This window comes from Dipodomys spectabilis, unplaced genomic scaffold (assembly GCF_019054845.1).
Source record: "Dipodomys spectabilis isolate Male_0828 unplaced genomic scaffold, ASM1905484v1 ptg000274l, whole genome shotgun sequence".
Taxonomy (NCBI): domain Eukaryota; kingdom Metazoa; phylum Chordata; class Mammalia; order Rodentia; family Heteromyidae; genus Dipodomys; species Dipodomys spectabilis.
The window spans coordinates 3,802,519-3,820,551 of record NW_024870951.1 but is presented as its reverse complement, the minus strand read 5'-3'; positions in this window follow the sequence as shown (position 1 = coordinate 3,820,551).

The window sequence follows — 18,033 nt, the reverse complement described above, 5'->3', positions numbered from 1 at the left end:
CTGCAGCCATTATTGCCCAAACATGTAAGCTCAGGTAGGTGTTTGAATAGCAAGCTGTTGTAGCACAATCTGCTCTGTAGTAGGGGTCCTTGAGATGACAAGGTACCCCAGCCTCTCCTTGGGCAGGATCCACATAGTCTTCAAGCTTTAAATCTTCAAAATCTTGTTGCTTCTTCATAACTTCCCTCTTCCTGAAGCCTGAGAGTTCTGAGGGGCCCTCATCCGCAGGGGTCTGGATGGCTGCTAGGATCTTGTCCTGAAACTCAGGTGCCTTCATCTGTAAGAAGCAATAGCAGCTTCGTCTTCTCCTTCTCCTCCTGGAAGAGCTGGTTGACACACTCATCTTTCTTCTGATATAGCTCATCCAGTACTTCCATCTGTTCTTTATAGAAATCTAGGGACTCTTCAATGGTACTGATAGGTTTTGACAGCTGGCTGCATCCATGTTGGAGTTTATCCACTTGCCTCTAGTAGCCCACTTTTTCCAGGCAGCTTGTGGATTAAGCAGAATTTCAGTGTCTTCTTGGGCACTTGTGTGTCCTGCTTCCTTTCCCATGGTTTCAACTCCTGGAGAAGAAACCCTACTGCGTCAGCTTTCTCTGGCTTTTGACTACCATATTGGCCAGGCACCCATAGTAGGTCTGTTGCTCATGCAGCTGCTGGCTAAGCTTCACCTTCTTTAATTCATCAATGGATAAAGATAAAAATCCCACCTAGTCTTTGGGTTGAATGTCTTCTAGGACAGTCACAACAAGTAGAATCACCCCCTTTCCTTTTTGCTCACTCCTCCTTCTCTAGTGAAAGCCAGAAAGCTCAGCTGGGGCCCATATCTGCTCCTGCTTCTCTCTGGTGGTTTTAAGGCACATCAAAAATGTTGTGTAATTTTTGATGGACCTTCTTGGTCCTCCAACTTTGTCCAGCAACTGTGTCTGCTTCTGCGGGTGCTGCAGCAATGCCTCATTCTTTAAGGTCAGCTGCAAATTGTAGGCCCTGTGCTGTTCACAGGTAGCTCTGAGCTCCTGCAGCTGTTCATGAAGCTCCTGAGATTCTGAGCCACTTGGCTCCTTAACTCAGCCATCTCTTTCCATTCTTCTAACTTGTCCTCTTGCTGGTCCAGCTTCTTCCTTCACCTGCAGCTTTGAGTGCAGCACACTAGAGAGCTCCTCCTTCTGTTTCTTAGCCTGTGGAAGGCAACCTGCAGCTGGCCCAGCTGCTCTTTAATCTCTAGGTTATGCAAAATTGTGCATCTCATGGCCTCATTAATGTATAATCTTCCCATTGTCTTGAAGAGCTTATGCAGATCCCAGGCCTTTCCCTGCTGCTCCAGTTACCACAGCCACTCCTGTTCCTTCACATTTTGGAAACTGAGGCTCTAGTTTTCCTGCCTTTGAATGTAACACTGCTTCTCACATTTCTGTTGCTACTTCTGCAACTAATAGGTCTTGGCTGGCAGCTGTAGCTTGGGCTGAGTTGGTCCTGCAGGCAGCTGCTGGAGGGTAGCTCTGCCAACTGTCATTGAAGTTCCACCATGTTTACCTCTGGGTCAAACACTTATCACACCCATTGCTCTTTCTAATCTCTCAGTTGGTTCATCTGTTGAACCTTGTCTTTCCTCATGGACCTCTCCAACTTCAAGTCCTCTGCAACATGGTCTCTCTCCAGGCTTAATTTGGTCATTAATACTTTCATGGTCTCTAGCTTTCTCCACCCATGCCTTCTCTCTTATTACCTTTGTTTATCTTTTGGTTACTCTCTTGGGGTGACGTAGGGCTTCTGACATATTGTTAGTGATTCCAGTGTCAGAGGAAAGGACACTAGCAGGAAAGGAACCAGAGGAAGATTCCAGATCTGCATGGTCTTTGGTCTCACCCTTGGTTGATTTACAGTCCACAGTTATGATTGTTTTGAGGTTACCTGTTTTCAGTTTTCTTTTTGTTGGTGTTAGTGGGTCCACCAGGTCAATTCCTCTCCAGATACTCTTGCTGTTGTTTCTTGCCTAAAGAAAATTTTATTGTGCATGCGTTTCTGGTTTGGTTAGATATCCCAGCACTGGGATGAGGAAGGTGGAGGGGCCATATTCCCAAGCTTTCTGAAATCACTTCTATTCTTGCAATCACCCACTTCCTACAGGATCTCTGAAATTCACTCAGTCACCACATAGCACCTTTACTTCCTTCACCTGCTGGTAGTGGTATGAGTCAATAGAGGAAAATGACAGTGGTATTAGGCAGCAGAAAATGTGGATGTGGCCTCGATTCTTGTATCTTATTGGTCAGCGAGAAACAGGTATGCATTGTGGGATCATTGTGATCCAGACACAGTGGGTGGAGTCACCCCAGACCTGCTCTTACAGTCCTCCCCCATCTACATATTACTTGGGGAGCAGGGCAGCACCAGTTCCTGTTTGCCTTCCCCATCAAACCTGCCCACTTGGGCTTGTAACTAGGATTAGCTCTAGTTGGGTGTCTCCACAGTTGTACTGGAGACTGCTCAAGACAATGTCGTCCATCCCACAATTACAATCACCAAGTGATCCTGAGTGGTTGTTCTCAGATCACTGTCATAGTCCTTCTTATGCTGGGACTATGGAGGGATCAGACCCAGAGCTTAGGTGATGAGTGAGTGACAGAGAGTAGGGATACTGGATACTGCATCATTTTGCAGTCTCTTTCCTCATATTACATCTTGATCCACATATTTTTACATCGCAGACATACCGTGCAATTAATTTCCATCCAATCCTCCAGACTGCAAGACTGTGCTAGTCCGACAATTCACTCACTCCTTACTGCAAGTTTCTAATCTAGGTCTGAATCTGTTCCCCTGGCTGCCAGGTCTCTATCCCACACCTAGCATACCATGTTCCCATAAGAGAGAACAATGAATTGAACCAGCCTTTGTCTTTTTAAAAAAATTTTATTGTGAAAATACCATACAGAGTGGTTACTTAGTAGATAAGGAAATGGGGGCTAAAGATTTCTGATGATTAGGTGGGAAACTGGAGACACAGTCTGTGAATAAGCAGTTTGTTAAACAATATTAAAAACAAGCCACGCACTGGTGACTCATGCCTGTCATCAAAGCGACTCAGGAGGCTGAGATCTGAGGATTGTGGTTCAAAGTCAGTGTGGGCAAAAATCCTTATCTTCGATTAACCAGTTAAATAACAACAGCAACGAAAAGCTAGACATGGAGGTGTGGCTAAAGTGGTTGAGCAGAAAACTAAGAGAGCAAGCTCTAGTACCAGCACACACATACACACAATCAATCAATCAATCATTAATCAATAAAATATGTTAAAAACATGTTGATACATATACAAGTGCCTCTAGCCTGGTGGATCCATTCTTCTTTCACAACATTTGGCTGAAGGCTTTGGCCTCATTAGCTTGAGGTCCCATGATGAAAGGCACCCGGCTCAGCGTGCACCAGTCAGCGCCCAACAACCCAACTCCTACACTTTTTCACTCCTCCTCCCAGTAGGGGAGCAGGGGCAGAGCAGAATGCACCATTGCAGCTCAGGAAGGAGGAGACCTAACGTCGGATGTCAGGGTCGCCCCGGGTAGACTGAAACCCTTCCGAAAAGATGTAGGTTGACATCTACAGGTGTGTGCTAGGAAGTCTGTAAGAGGGTGTTGTAGGCCTGATGGCTCCACTGTGCCCGACATTGATGTTGGAGGCGGAGACTCCCCCCCCATGGCGGTGACTTAGTGGTAGCATCCAGCTCCCTGGCCAGCGAATGGCGGAAGAGAAGCAAAGTTGGACCCGGGCCTGCATCTCGGCCCTTGTGCTCCTGGAGCTGCTGCTGCCCTGCCAGGTGGACGCATGCATGGGCACAGAGCCTGGAGCGGGCTGCGCGAAGGGGCCAGCAGGTGCAGTGGGGCTGACTGTCCCAGGTGAGGCAAGGAGAAGCGGCTTCTGCAGGCAGTGGCTCTGGTACTGGCGGCCCTGGTCTTCCTGCCCAACATGGAGCTGTGTGGGCTCTGTACCTCCAGCGGCAGCCGGAAGGCATCCCCGGGAGGTCGGGAGTGGAGGCGGTCCCTGCAGTGGGACAGGTGAGTGCCTTGGGTGTGGTGGGGCTAGGGATGCTCCTGTCCCCGTTCCCCCTTCTCTGGTTTTACTTCAGACCTTCGGCTCCTTCTCTCTCCTCCTCCTCCTGTCGGTGTCTTCAGAGGCAGCCCCTGAAGAGTTTGCCCTTCTTTCCATCCCCTCCCCCAGATGGGGTAAATTGATGCTCCGAGGACAGGGATTTGCCCACTCGGTAGAGTCAGAATTAGAACCCAGGGCCCTCAGTGCCCATTATGGGACTCTTATTTCTGTTTTCCATACTTTACAGTTTGTCCACCTTTCCGATGCCCTCTTCTGTTGTCTCACCTGGTCCAGAGTTCTTTTTCTGGGTAGTACCCTCTTTGCACATGCCGGTATCCCCAGAGTGTGAGGCTTTCTGTAGAACTGGTTCGCCCATCACTTCTGCTCCCCTCCCTCACCCCCACTGCTGATCCTGCTGTATTTACTCGGGTCAGTCCCTTTCACGTTTTGCCATTTTCACAGGGACCTCTGGAACTCCCTGTCCCTTTTCCCTTTTCTTTCACTGTCCTATTTTTGTCTCAGGTCCTGTGAATTCCTTGGGGAGTGAGTGCAAAGATGCTCTTGGAGCTTCCAGTCCCTTGGATGGATTGAAAGGTGAATTTCTGGTTCTTGAGGAACTTGCCACCTTTGACCCTCCCGGAATATAGAGGTGTACAGGTGGAGGGATCCCCCAAAATGTCCGAGAGCTCTGTCCCCTGAGGGCAGAATGCCACATACCTTCCTTCTCTACTTCTTTCTGATAGGATGTGGTATTTCTTGCAGCCCAAACTGTGATAATAATTGTTTTGCCTCTTTGAAACTCACTCATGTCTCACGTATCTGTACATGTATATGGACTAAATTGGCATTTTTCTTCATGTGCATGTGTGTGCATGCTCAGATCGTGGCTCTTGAACTCAGGCCTTGGGTGCTCTCCTTTAGTTGTTTTTCACTCATGGCTGTTACTCTACCACCTAATCCACAGCTCCACTTCTGGCTTTTTGGTGTAGAGATAAGAGTCTTACAGACGTTCCTGGGTGGGCTGGATTAGAACCAGGATTCTTAGACCTCAGCCTCCTGAGTAGCTAGGATTACAGGTGTGAGTTTCCAGCTCCTGGCTTGGATTAACATTTTCCTGCTCAATCACATCACTCTACCTCTCTCATCTCCTGGCAAATCTATGCATGCTTGAATTGCTTTGTATATTGGGACATTTAAGATTTGCTTAGGGGATTTTTGTGGTCCCATGGGAAGTGGGTAATGTTCATATCAGGGTCAGAATTGACTGTTGGCTGCCCTCACAGGAAGAGGCTGACTTTTGAGGTTGATGGGTTTTCCTTTCTCCTCAGTGTCAGGCTGCTGCCTGGCCATTCTGGTATCTTGAGCACAGACAGTTCTTTGCCACAAGGTGGATCAATTGGAGCTTAACAATTACTCTAGTTAATTGTTGCAAACCATCCAAGAGGAGTTGGCTTGATCTTTATGGTACATCTTAACTGTTCAGAAACTGAGGAAAGTTAGCAATGGCCTTTCCTAAACCCTGAGTTCAAACCCTGATAGCCAGCCTAGCCTTTTCCCCCTTAAATTCTGTGTCTTGTATGTTTTTCTTTCTTGAAATCTCCTTCATTTCCTATCCTGTACCAGTATCAAGGTGAAGAGGCCAGGACTGTGTTTGGCTTTGTCATTAACTTGCTGTATGTGCTTATCATCCACCAACTCCATCTCTTGGTTCGGTTGCCAGCATTCTGTGATGTGATTAGTGAGTGCACATAGGGCTACTGCTTTTTCCTGGGTTTTTGTCTTTGACAGCCTCCCTAGGTTCAGGGATTCTATATTGGCAAAGCCCCAGGTAAAGGGGTGTGTGTCCTGCCCAAGTGCATGTCTCCTATGGAATAGCTGTGACCAGGTCTAAAAGAGCTCTTGACAGTCTGCCTAAAGAAAGTTGTCATATTTCAGTTAAGGCAGGTGCCAAAGAAGTTCTGATTTTCATTTCCTATAGTCCTAGATGTGTAGAGAGAAGGTCAAGGTTAACTGCCAGTTTGGCCTGAGCTTTCAAAGAAAGTTACTCACATGTACAAGAAGGTATTGATTGAATAAAGCAGCCTTTGGGGCCGAAAGAGTGGAGAGCAACAGCTGGATGGATGTTCCTTGGAACTCTGACCTGCAGTGTGTGGATAACTCATGGGGCAGTTTTAATTCTTGTTTAATTTCTTTTTCTTTGGAATAGCATAAAGAGGAGGAGGAGGAAGTGGTGAATGGGATTGGTGTTTCAAGTCTTGTCAACTGGCTGTTCTTCCTTTACAGGAAATTTCTCCTTCCTGGGTGCAGCAGAAGAGCTCTTTTGCAATGATAGGCTTTTCTAGGTGCAATAGGATGCAGCATTCAGCTGCTGCCTTTCAGGAAGATCCTGCCAAATTTCCACACAGCCCTTTTGTGTTCTATTCTCTTTGCAGAGTCAGAGCCCTGGGCTTGGCCTTCCCAGTTACTTCCTTGTTTAAATGGCAGCTTGAAGGAAGAGGCTGACTTTCTTCCAGTCCTCATTCCACACTATCCCTGAGCATGCATGTAACACATCAGGCTGCTGTCTGGGAAATCTGCTATCTGGAGCACTCTGCGCTGTTATAAAGGGTTGAACAGTTGGTTCTAAGCTCAGTCTGTCACTCTGGTAATTGTTGAGAACTTTCCCACAGTACCTCCTCATTATCTTCCTGGCAGAAGTAACCACAGAGCCTCTGGAAAGAAGTCTTGACAGGACTTTTGTCCAAAAGAAAATTAGGTTCCTTGTGGGTTTGAGAGAAGTTTATCTGAGGGCAACATACCCACTATTTGAACAGTCCTCTTAACTCTGTGATTCCTCCACTGTAGATTAAAAGAGCATTTAGCTGTCATCTGCTAGAATGTAAGTCACAGAACTGCCACCCAGTTCATCCTCAGTGTATCTCTGGAACTGGGCAAGACATCTGATTTATAAAGGACACATAATGCTTCTAGGGTTTCTGAATTCATGTGGTCAGACAGCTGGCTTCTCAGAAAGCTGCAAACCAAGTAGGAAAGCCAGCCATGTAAAGAAATACCTCGAGGTGAACTTGGTTAACTGGAAATATGTCCTGTACCAGTTAATTGCTCCTAATGATGTTTGAGCTATATAAGCCAGTTGTGTGCATGTCTTTTGTATTTTGCATATACCTGACCTTCTGCATCTTGTACTTGGATCGTAGTCAGAAAGAGAAAGACTTGAATGAGACTTTTGCTTCTTCAACAACCACAATGGCATGGGGAAAGGATGTAGCCTGTTGTAGTTCCTGTGGCCAAGAAGTGCATCGTGGCCTCAGTAGATGAAGATGTCTTGACATAGTGTGTTTTTTAAGTACATAGCACATGGTGTAGCACTTGGAAAAATGGATTTTTGCTGAGTGAGTGTTAAAGTGGGAGGGAGGTGCTTGAGAAGTCACTAGTCCATTATGGAAACAGGCAGCAAAAGGAAAATCACTTACTCGAGTTCTCACAGGAGGAATGCAGACATGAACGCAGTGCTCTTCAAGTCATCTGTGTTCTGCTGCAAAGACTTTCCCTCATGAGTCAAATTTTCATGCCGCAGTTTTGGTAGCCAGTACTTAATTACACCATTTGGTGCTGGAACATCCCCACCCAACACACACACACACACACACACACACACACACACACACACACACACTACCTTTTGTGTGTGTATGTGTGTGTATGTGTGAGGGTGTCTGTGTGTGTATGTGCCCAAACGTGTGCCAGTCCTGGAGCTTGTACTCAGGGCTTGGGTGCTGACCCTGAGATGTTTTTGCTCAACGCCAGTGCTGTACCATATGAGCCACATCTCTGTTTCCCAGTGAGTTCCCTCCCACTTTTAGTACTTAATTAGACATCAGAGTTTCATGTTCTTGTTACGTGGGCTGCCTTTGAACCATGCATGATCATTAGATATTAGCCTCCTGAGTAGCTAGTGATACCTGACTTTTTTACAGATCTATTTTTTAAAATTTTCTTTCCAGCCTTTTTACTTTATATTATTTTCGGTGGTACTGAGGTTTGAATTCAATGCCATGCATTTGCTCACTTGTTTGCTTGGCCAGGCTCTACCACTTCATCCACACCTCCAGCTTGCAGATTTTCTCCCCCCACACCTCTCTCTTTCTCTCTGTTTTTTTTTTTTTTGGTCGGTCGTGGAACTTGAACTCTGGGCTTGGGCGCTGTCCTTCAGCTATTCAGCTTAAGGCAAGTGCTCTACCACTTGAGTCACAGTGCTACTTCTGGTTTTCTGGTGGTTTATTGAAAATAAGATTATCATGGACTTTACTGCCCAGGCTGGCTTTGAATGGCGATCCTCAGACCTCAGCCTCCTGAGTAGCTAGGATTACAGGCGTGAGTCACTGGCACCTGGCTTCTGGTTATTTATTTATTTATTGGGGGGTCTGGTCGTGAGGCCTGAACTCTGGGCCTGGGCACTGTCCCTCAGCTCTTCAGCTCAAGGCTAGTGCTCTACCACTTGAGCCACAGCGCCACTTCAGGCTTTATTCTTTTTTCTTATGTAGTCTGAGGAATTAAACCCAGGGCCTCAGTCATGCAAGGCAAGCGCTCTACCACTGAGCCACCTTCCCAGCCCCTCTGGTTATTTTTATATGTATTTTATTATACAAATATTGTATAGAGAGATTACAGGTACATGAGTAAGGTAATGAGTACATTTCCTATTGAGCATTATTGTTACCTCCTCCTATGTTTATCCCCTACCTTTCCTTCCCTCCGAACCTCCCTCAGCTCCCCCTCCACCTCCCTCAACTCCCCCTCCCAGCGAAGTTGTGTCTTCTACATCTCATTGTTACAGTGGGTCAACCTGTATCCTTATTTAAGCATTTTATTATTTCCTTTCCCTCCCCAAATTACAAAAATGTATTCATGAGATGCAGGGTACTGGAATCAAATACAATGAAAACAGGATGGAGAACAAAAAAACCAACATAGTACATTATAAATATGTTATAAACAATAGCAAGAAAGGAAAAACCACTGTGTCCCTATCTTAGGGTTCCTTTTGCTTAACATCATCTTATATGGTCATATGTACATAGCTTTTGACCTTTCCTGCTTGTCCTAGACATATACTAGTTATTGTAAATAAGGGAAACCATAGGACCTATGTGTCTTTGGGCCTGGCTTACTTCACTTAATAAATTTTTTCCAAGTCTTTCCATTTCCTAACAAATGGGGTGATGTCATTCTTTCTGATGGAGGCATAGAATTCCATTCCCTCTCTCTCTTTCTGCCCCCCCTCTATATATATCATATTTTCTTGATCCATTCATCTACTGAGGAGCATCTGGGTTGGTTCCATATTTTAGCTATGTAAATAATGCTGTGATAAACATAGTTGTGCTAGTTTGCTGGTTAATTTTTAAGATGAGTGTTCATGAATGTTTCTGCTCTTGCTAGCCTTTTTTTATTGTCAGTTGTGGGGCTTGAACTCTGGGCCTGAGCGCTGTCCCTCAGCTCTTCAGGTCAAGGCTAGCACTCTACCACTTGAGCTACAGTGCCACTTCAGGTTTTCTGGTGGTTTATTGCAGATAAGTTTCACGGACTTTCCTGCCTGGGCTGGTTTTGAACTGTGATCATCAGATCTCAGCCTCCTGAGTAGCTAGGATTACAGGCGTGGGCCACTGGCGCCCGGCTTCCTTGCTAGCCTTAAACTGTGTCCTCCTGCTCTCAGTCACCTGAGTTGCTAGAATTATAGGCACTTGGCTTATATTTTTTTTTAATTTGGTTATATTGAGGATTAAACTTGGGGCTTTGCCCTTGCTAAGTAGGAGCTTAGCACTTACTCCATGCCTCTAGCCTTATTTTTATTGGTTATTTTCAAGGTAGGGTCTCATTTTATGCCTGCAATGTGATTCTGTTGCTTCCTTTTGTCACTGGGAAAGATAAACATGTGCCATTGTGCTTCTCCCATAGCTGAGATATCAAGCATGCCCCACTGCTTGGTTCATATGAAGCCTCTCAAACTTCTTGTTTTGGTTTTTTGACTAAGGCTGATTCTGATCCTTCATTCTTTACCTCCTCCATAGCTAGGATTACAGGCCTGAATCACCATGCCTGGATTTACTTTTAAAGTAAGGAAAAGTACAATAACCTGAAGCCAGAATAACCTGAAGGGCTTCAATAGGAAAGTAGAGAAAGTAAATCACACGTGCCATGTGGAACTGTCACTGCTATGCATGGAAATAGGTCCAGTTCACTATCAGGTGCAAGTAATAAATTGAGCCAGGCAGGCTTAAATGATTAAGAAGACACACTAGCTCTAGTTGGCTTCAGGTATGGTATGATCTGGAGGTTTGTGGGACTGTCAGGGCATGGGCTTTTTCTCTCTGAGTTCTCTTGGTTCTGCCTTTATAGTAGACTGAGCACTCTACTCCTCTCACACCTCCTCACCTTGGTGGTAAAATATGATAATGCTTTCTGACATTATATCCATATGTAGAACCTAGAGGAAAGAATCTGTCTCTGTGGTCTCTGTAGAAAAGATAAGAAATGTCTTTTCCTATTATCTTAGCATGATCTGTTTAAATCTTATTGGTCCACTTTGGATCTGATGTGTTTATTATGATAGGATTCATTCTCAATCACTAGTCAGGAAGATGGGCTGTACTGGGTGACTTATCCTACCTTAGAACTAGGGATGGGATTGGGCCACCCCGGTCATATTGAAAGAGCATTTACACAGATAGTCTGGCTACTCCTGGTTGTGGGGGTGGGAAAGATAGTTGAGAAGAGGCTTACAGATGTCCATGCCAGATCCCTGCCGATATCGAGGAGACTAGACTTGACCCTCAACAGGCCACCCGTTTGCCACTCTAGCCCTGTCCTTGTGGAGCACTGAACCTGCACCCTGTAGATCAGCACTCTCTGACACCCCTGGGCTGAGATGCTAATGGCAGGGGCCTCAGTTTCTCACTGGGGAGAGCTTGGGTGTTAGGTTTGCCAGCCTTATGCCCTCAAGATGAGTAGTTGAAATCTGTCTTCATTGTGAATTATCTTGTCAGTTCTGTGGCTGCCTTCCTCTCTCTGCTCTGAGAGTTGCCCCTCTCTCATTTGCATGCAAAGTCAGCTCACTGAAAATCTCTTGAGCTGAAAAAGAGCTTCTGTCTCTTCAACTTCCAACATCCCCTCCCTCCCCCGTTCCCCGCCCTGGAGGAGGTGGAATGTTCATACTTTGAAAGCTAGAGGAAGCTAAACAATTCTGCTTGCTGTGGGTGGGTGTGTGTGTATTTATGAATGTGTAGCTGTTTCTCCATGTGGCTCTCTTTCTCACTCTTTGATCTTTCCATGCTTCCTGTTTGCTGCCCTCTGCTGAATAGAGATAGGAGAAGGAAGGGCCAAACAAAAAGCAGCCCTAGTTTTTCTTCTTTTTCTTGGGTTTTTGAGAAGTTGAAGCTGTGAATGCAGAATTTTCCTCAGCTTTCTAAGATGATGGAAGACACAACATAAAATACTACTAGTAAGAATCGTAATGAGGAGGATATATAATATATAAGTCTATTCATTTAGCTGCCATTCGTTTAGCCCATCACTTCTTTTTCTGTTTTGATTTTTGGTCAGTGGTGGAGCTTGAATTCTGGGCATGGGCGCTGTCCCTCAGCTCTTCAGCTCAAGGCTATTGCTCTACCAATTGACCCACAGCCCACTTTCTGTTTTCTGGTGGTTAATTGGAGATAAGAGTCTCACAGACTTTCCTGCCCATGCTGGCTTTGAACCATGATCCTCAGATATCAGCCTCCTGAGTAGCTAGGATTACTGGCATGAGCCACTGGTGCCTGGCTTATTTGGTTGCTGTGTTTGACTGATTTCAGGAGGCCAGACATTTAACCTCCCTGGACCATCTGTTTCCTGGCCTGTAAAGTAGAGCTTTACCTGTCTCCCATACTAGCAGAATACAGCTAAAATTGGGCTTGTCAGAGCCAGAAGCTAGTGACTCATGCCTGTAATCCTAGTTACTCAGGAGGCTGAGATCTGAGGATCATGGTTCAAATTCTGGGAGACTCTTATCTCCAATGAATCACCAAAAAAAGCCAGATGTGGAGCTGTGGCTTAAGTAATAGAGCACTATCCTCGATCACAAAAGCTTAGGGCCAGTGCCCAGGCAGGCCCTTGTGTTTAAACCCGAGGACTATCATAGGAAGAAAGGATAGGGTGGGGCTTTTTCGTTTTTTGACCCATACCTCTTCCCACCTGGCCTTCCTTGGGGCAGCTGTCAGGTGCTGTGGCAAGGGGGTGAGTCATCTTTTCATCTGGGGTGGGCTGTGGGAAGAGGGTCTTCTAGAGGCATCGTTGCATGGGTCTGGGTGCTCCTGCCTTTTTCTCCCTCCTCCATGCAGTCTCCTCCCTCTGCTCTCTGCTTTCCCCTGGCAATTGGCAAGACAGCTGACTGCTCCTGCCACCAAGGCCCTGCCAGGGAACAATGGGCCACATTAAGAAGGGCTGCCAGGTGCCATGCCAGAGGTGTTAAAGGGACATTTGATTACTTAACCTGAATCATCAGGTTTAGTACTCTTTCCCTCTGCAGCAGGTAAAGGGCAGAATAGCCCAGGTATGGATTCCTTCCCCCTGGGCTTGTGGGGTTCTCTTTGTGGTGTTACTGTGCTTCTTTTACCCCAATCCTACTTTCAACCCTCTCCTCTCTCTGTGTGTATTTGTGTCATTCCTCCCCCCTCATTCCCAGTTGATGTTAGGCTGTGTGTGTGTGTGTGTGTGTGTGTGTGTGTGTGTGTGTGTGTGTGTGTTTGTGTGTGTGTGTGTGTGTGTGTGTGTGTGTGTGTGTGTGTAGTGGCTATAAGACACCATTTTGGAACCCACAATTTCTTCGCTCCATGTCCTGTCCCTCCTTCTCCCTTCCAACCTCCTCCAGCTCCTCTCTGTGCCAGTCCTGGGATTGAATTCAGGGCCTGGGCACTGTCCCTGAGTTTCTTTTTGTTCAAGGCTAGTACTCTTCCACTCGAGCCACAGCATCACTTCTGACTATTTCTGTTTATGTGGTACTGAAGAATCAAACCCAGGGCTTCATGTATGCTAGGCAAGCACTCTACCACTAAGCCACATTCCCAGCCCTGTCCTATGTCTCTTAATCTCTATCTCTCTTAACTTTTTTCCCTGTCAGATGGACAGCCATCTTTTACTTGACTACACCCCAGTGTTGGGGATCTCACTCAGTAAATCTCAGCAAGGCTTAGGTAATCTGCTGTGGCCCATAGTGATTTAGAGGTTTTCATCATTTTTGTCTCCTTTATCTTTCCTGGCAGGTAGAATTCATCTCTGTCTTTTGGAAATGCTTATAGAATATAATTTGTACACGCATAGTGGCATGGATGTTATGGTGTGCTTGTCATTTTCCTAAGGCCTTCCCAGGAGTGAAGTAATGTTGAAGGAGTCTTCTCAGCAGGACAGCCTCTTTGGTGAGCCTTTGGCTGGGGAGAGAGGATCCCCAAGATTTACCCTCTGAACCTTACACTTCTTTTGTCTCTGGAAGCTCTAGTTCCAAATTTAACCAGTATGTTGTCTGTGATCATTTAATCCAGAGCCTAATTTAGGTTTTGTGTATAATACAGTCTCCAGTATAGCCACTCGCTTCTGCCACTGTAGTATGTATTGCTGCACATAGTACATTCATCACCTGAATATGCTGTGTTTCAATAAAGCTTTATTTGCGAACTCCTCTTCTGATTTCTTCCTGGTAGAAGTCCTGCATTGTGAGGTGGGGGTCATCCTGAAGTGTTTGACTCTGGGTAGACCCTTGAATTGGCAGAGCCTCTGTGTCCTTATCTGTATTTTGTGTGAGTTGGGAGAGTGAGTTCAGCCCTGGGATCTTAGTTAAGATCTGAGTTCCCTACTGAGTTTGGCCCAAACCTTGATTCTGACTCCACCCATTTCTCTCCTCCTACCCTGTCTAGCTTTCCTGGATTCCAGCTCAAGGCTCCCAGCTCTTTTCACCACCTCTGCTGGAATCTCAGTCCATTCTTAATACCCAGCCAGAGAATGCATTTATGAGTAAAATCAGAGGCTCCTTTCTCTTTTCCAAAATTCATTAGTGCCTTGCAGCTACTGCTCAAGTCCAAGCTCCTGCCTTGTCTGGCTCCTGTGTATCCCTCCAGCCTCATTTTGTGTGTGTTGGTTGTGTTCACTATCGCACTCCAGCCTGTGGGCTGTCTTACAGAGGAGGCTCACTTCCTCCCTTAGGTCTTTACTCATAGAATGAATTAATGCTCTTCCTAACAACTTTGACTTGATTCTTTTCACCTTTGAGGTCTCAGCTCTAGTGTCATCTCAGACAGCCTTTTTTGTTGTTATTGTTTTTTTTGTGTGCTCATCCTGGGTCCTGAACTCAGAGCCTGGGTGCTGACCCTGAACATTTTTGCTCAAGGCTGGTACTCTTCCACTTGAGCTACAGATCCCTTGCTGGCTTTCTTGGTGGTTAATTGAAGATAAGAGTCTCATGGACATTTCCTACGAGGGTTGGCATCGAATTGTGGTCCCTTATATAGCAGCCTCCTGAGTAACTTGGATTACAGAAATGAACCATAGACATCTGATTTGATAAGCATCTGTTAGAGCTGACATTTGGAAATTCCCTTATCACTCTGCAACATACCTGTGAATGATACACTGACTAGAATCACCTTCCTTGTTGGTTTACATGTTTGTTTTTCTGCTTCAGTAGGTCATAAGTACTGTAAGATTCAGGACCTCATCTGTCTTATGTACTGCTTCTTCCATAGTAAAGACAAGCATATAGTAGCACTCAATATCTTGACTGACTGCTGTGTTCCTGCTGAGATTCCATGTGTGTGTGTGTGTGTGTGTGCGTGTGTGTGTGTGTGTGTGTGTGTGTGTGTGTGTGTGTGTTTCTTAATATTGGGGGTTGAACTCAGGGCTTAGGCACTGTCCCTAAGCAGTTCTTTCTTTTATTTATTGTAAGTCGTGGAGCTGGAACTCTGGGCCGGAGCACTGTCCCTCAGCTCTTCAGCTCAAGGTAATTGCTCTACCACTTGAGCCACAGAACCACTTCCAGTTTTCTGGTGATTAATTGAAGATGAGAGTCTTGCGGAATTTCCTTCCCATGCTGGCTTTGAACTGTGATCCTCAAATCTTACCCTCCTGAGTAGCTAGGATTACAGGCATGAGCCACCGGCTCCCATCTGCCTTTAGCATTTTTTGCTCAAGGTTGTGAATCTGCCATTTGAGCTATACTCTACTTTTGGCTTTAAGGTGTTTAATTGGAGGTAAGAGTTTGATGGCTTTGTCTTCCCTATCTGGTTTCGAATCTCAATCCTTAGATCTCAGCATCTTGACTAACTAGGGTTATAGGGTTGAGCCATGGATGCCTGGCCATCCAGGACTCTTGTCTGCTGCTGTTCCCTGGTATGTCATTTGGAAGTTATTCTGCTCTTGGTGCTAGGTGACACTACACATTTTCCCTCAAGAGGCTGCATTCTTGTGCTCTCATCTCCTCTGGTGAGATCAGAGGCCTCAGAAGGATGAGCTTTCTGGAGGAGCAGCTAGTTCTTAGCCTGAACTTTGATTGGAGATTTCCTCTTAAAATTGTCCATTAGCATCAATCTGTTCATCCCTTTGGCCTACATGGCTTTGTGGGTGGTGTCTCTGAGTGAGGATCTGTCTAGTTCTCTCCCTTCAGATGTCTTTTAAAACCAGTTTTTATTACTATAATAAAGATGATGTATAGAGGGCTACAGTTACATAATTCAGATGGTATTTTAAAGCACAAAAGAGTCTCTTTGGGGTTAGATTTTGTTCTGGAAATGTGGAGCTCTGTTTACTGTGTTGGGGGGAACGTGTTTGCTGCAGCTGGTGTGAATGTCCTGTGGGTCCAGAGATAGGTCTTAAGCAGAAAGGCTGCAGTCCAGTGACTCCATCTTTTCTTAGGCCCACAGCTCCCACGAAGGAATAAAAGGATTCACAGATGGAATTGTTTCTTCAAATAAGATCTGTGAAGCTAGGCATCAGTGGCCCACACCTGTAATCCTAGTTATTCAGGAGGCTGAGATCTGAGGATCATAGTTAAATCCTACTCAAGCAGCAATGTCCAATTAGTGTCTAGTTAACCACCAAAAAGTGAGAAGCAGAGGTCTGGCTCAAGTGGTAGAGAACAAGCCTTAAGTGAAAAAGCTAAGGGACAGCTCCCAGGCCCAGAAGTCAAGCCCCAGTACCAGCACAACACACACACACACACACACACACACACACACACACACACACACACACACACACACACACACACACAGAGAGAGTAACAATAACAAACTTGTTTAAATACTAAGCCTCATTCCTCATAATATGGCCTTAGTTGGAAATAGGGTTATTGTAGTTACATGGTTAAGGGGGTGTTCCTGCTGGAATAGAGTGGGGCCTTAATCCTACTTTGCTGGAAAGACTAGCCCTGCAAAGACAGAGGCAGAGATTGTTGTTATGCTACCTTCAGCCATAGCACACCAAGGGACCCAGAGGCAAGGATAACTGTCTTAATCTCTCCTAGATCCTTCTGTTCCTTTTTTAATTCTTAGAAAAGATCCTCCCTTCCGCAGAGGATTAATGAACCCCACTGCCCATACATGTTCTTTAACTAAAGCCACTCTCCTGATTAATAGAGCTCCACCAGAAGCATTGAATACCTGTGCGTGAATACATGGCCCTTGTTCTTTGTTACTTGACTGCAATATCTCTCAGTTTGATCTGAGTTCCAGCAACATTGACACAAACAATTTTGTTCTGGATCCAAACTAAATACTGTGTGGTAGGTACAAAAAACTGCTCCCAGGCCTGGGAAGATGGATTAGTGATAGAGTGCTTGCTTAGCACGCATTAAGCCCTGGGTTCCTCAGTACACATAAACACAAAAAGCCAGAAGTGGTGCTCTGACTCATGTGGTAGGGTGCTAGCCTTAAGCAAAAGAAGCTCAGGGACAGCACCAAGGCCAAGTTCAAGTTCCTTCCCCTTTACCTCCCCTTCCCTTCTTTCCCTTCCACTGCTCTCCTCACCTTTCCTAACAAATTCTAGAATCTGGTGACACCTCATAGTTTCTATGGTTCCGGGATTTGCACCGTGCTGTATGAAGTGGTCTGGGTCATGTGAAATTATAGTCATGATGCCTAGCTCTTCATCCTTCTGGAGTCTCAACTGGAGCTGGGTGGTCTGCTTACAATATTGTGTTGTAGCTTGATTTCCCTATAGCAAGTTATTCAGAAGGAGGAAGAGATCAAGCTGACAGCTCCATTCCTTCTTTGACTTAAATGTAGTCTGAACATGTCCATAATACTTGACACTCTCTTCTCTTAGTTAGAAATATACCTGAAATGCTGCCTCTGTGCAGAAAGAGCACCAGACTCCAGCTCTTCAGGGGAGGAGTGTGACAGAATTGGAGGCCATTTGAGAGACTATTGTGTGCTTGACATCATGAATGGTACAAGGGATCCAAGGTGCAGCCCCGATCTACACTCTAGAAGTTTACATCTGCCAGAAAAGTTATGCTCTGCTCTATAACTGATGATGAGAAGGGAGACAGACTTCTTAGAGAGTTCTGAAAAAGTGAAAATCAGAATGGATGGTAGCAGAGGGAGGCTCTAGGGAGGAGGTGGCTCCTGCCTTCATATATTTGCAGCTTTCCCCTCTTTTCTTTTATTTATTTTTTGTCGGTTGTGCAGCTTGAACTCTGGACCTGGGCGCTGTCCCTATGCTCTTCAGCTCAAGGCAAACACTCTGCCACTTGAGCCACAGCACCACTTCCCATTTTCTAGTGGTTTATTGGAGATAAGGGCCAGCTGGCTTTGAACCATGATCCTCAGATCTCAGTCTTCTGACTAACTAGAATTACAGGTGTGAACCACTGGCGCCAGGCTTACCACTGCTTTTTTTTCATCCTTTGTCCCTCTATTT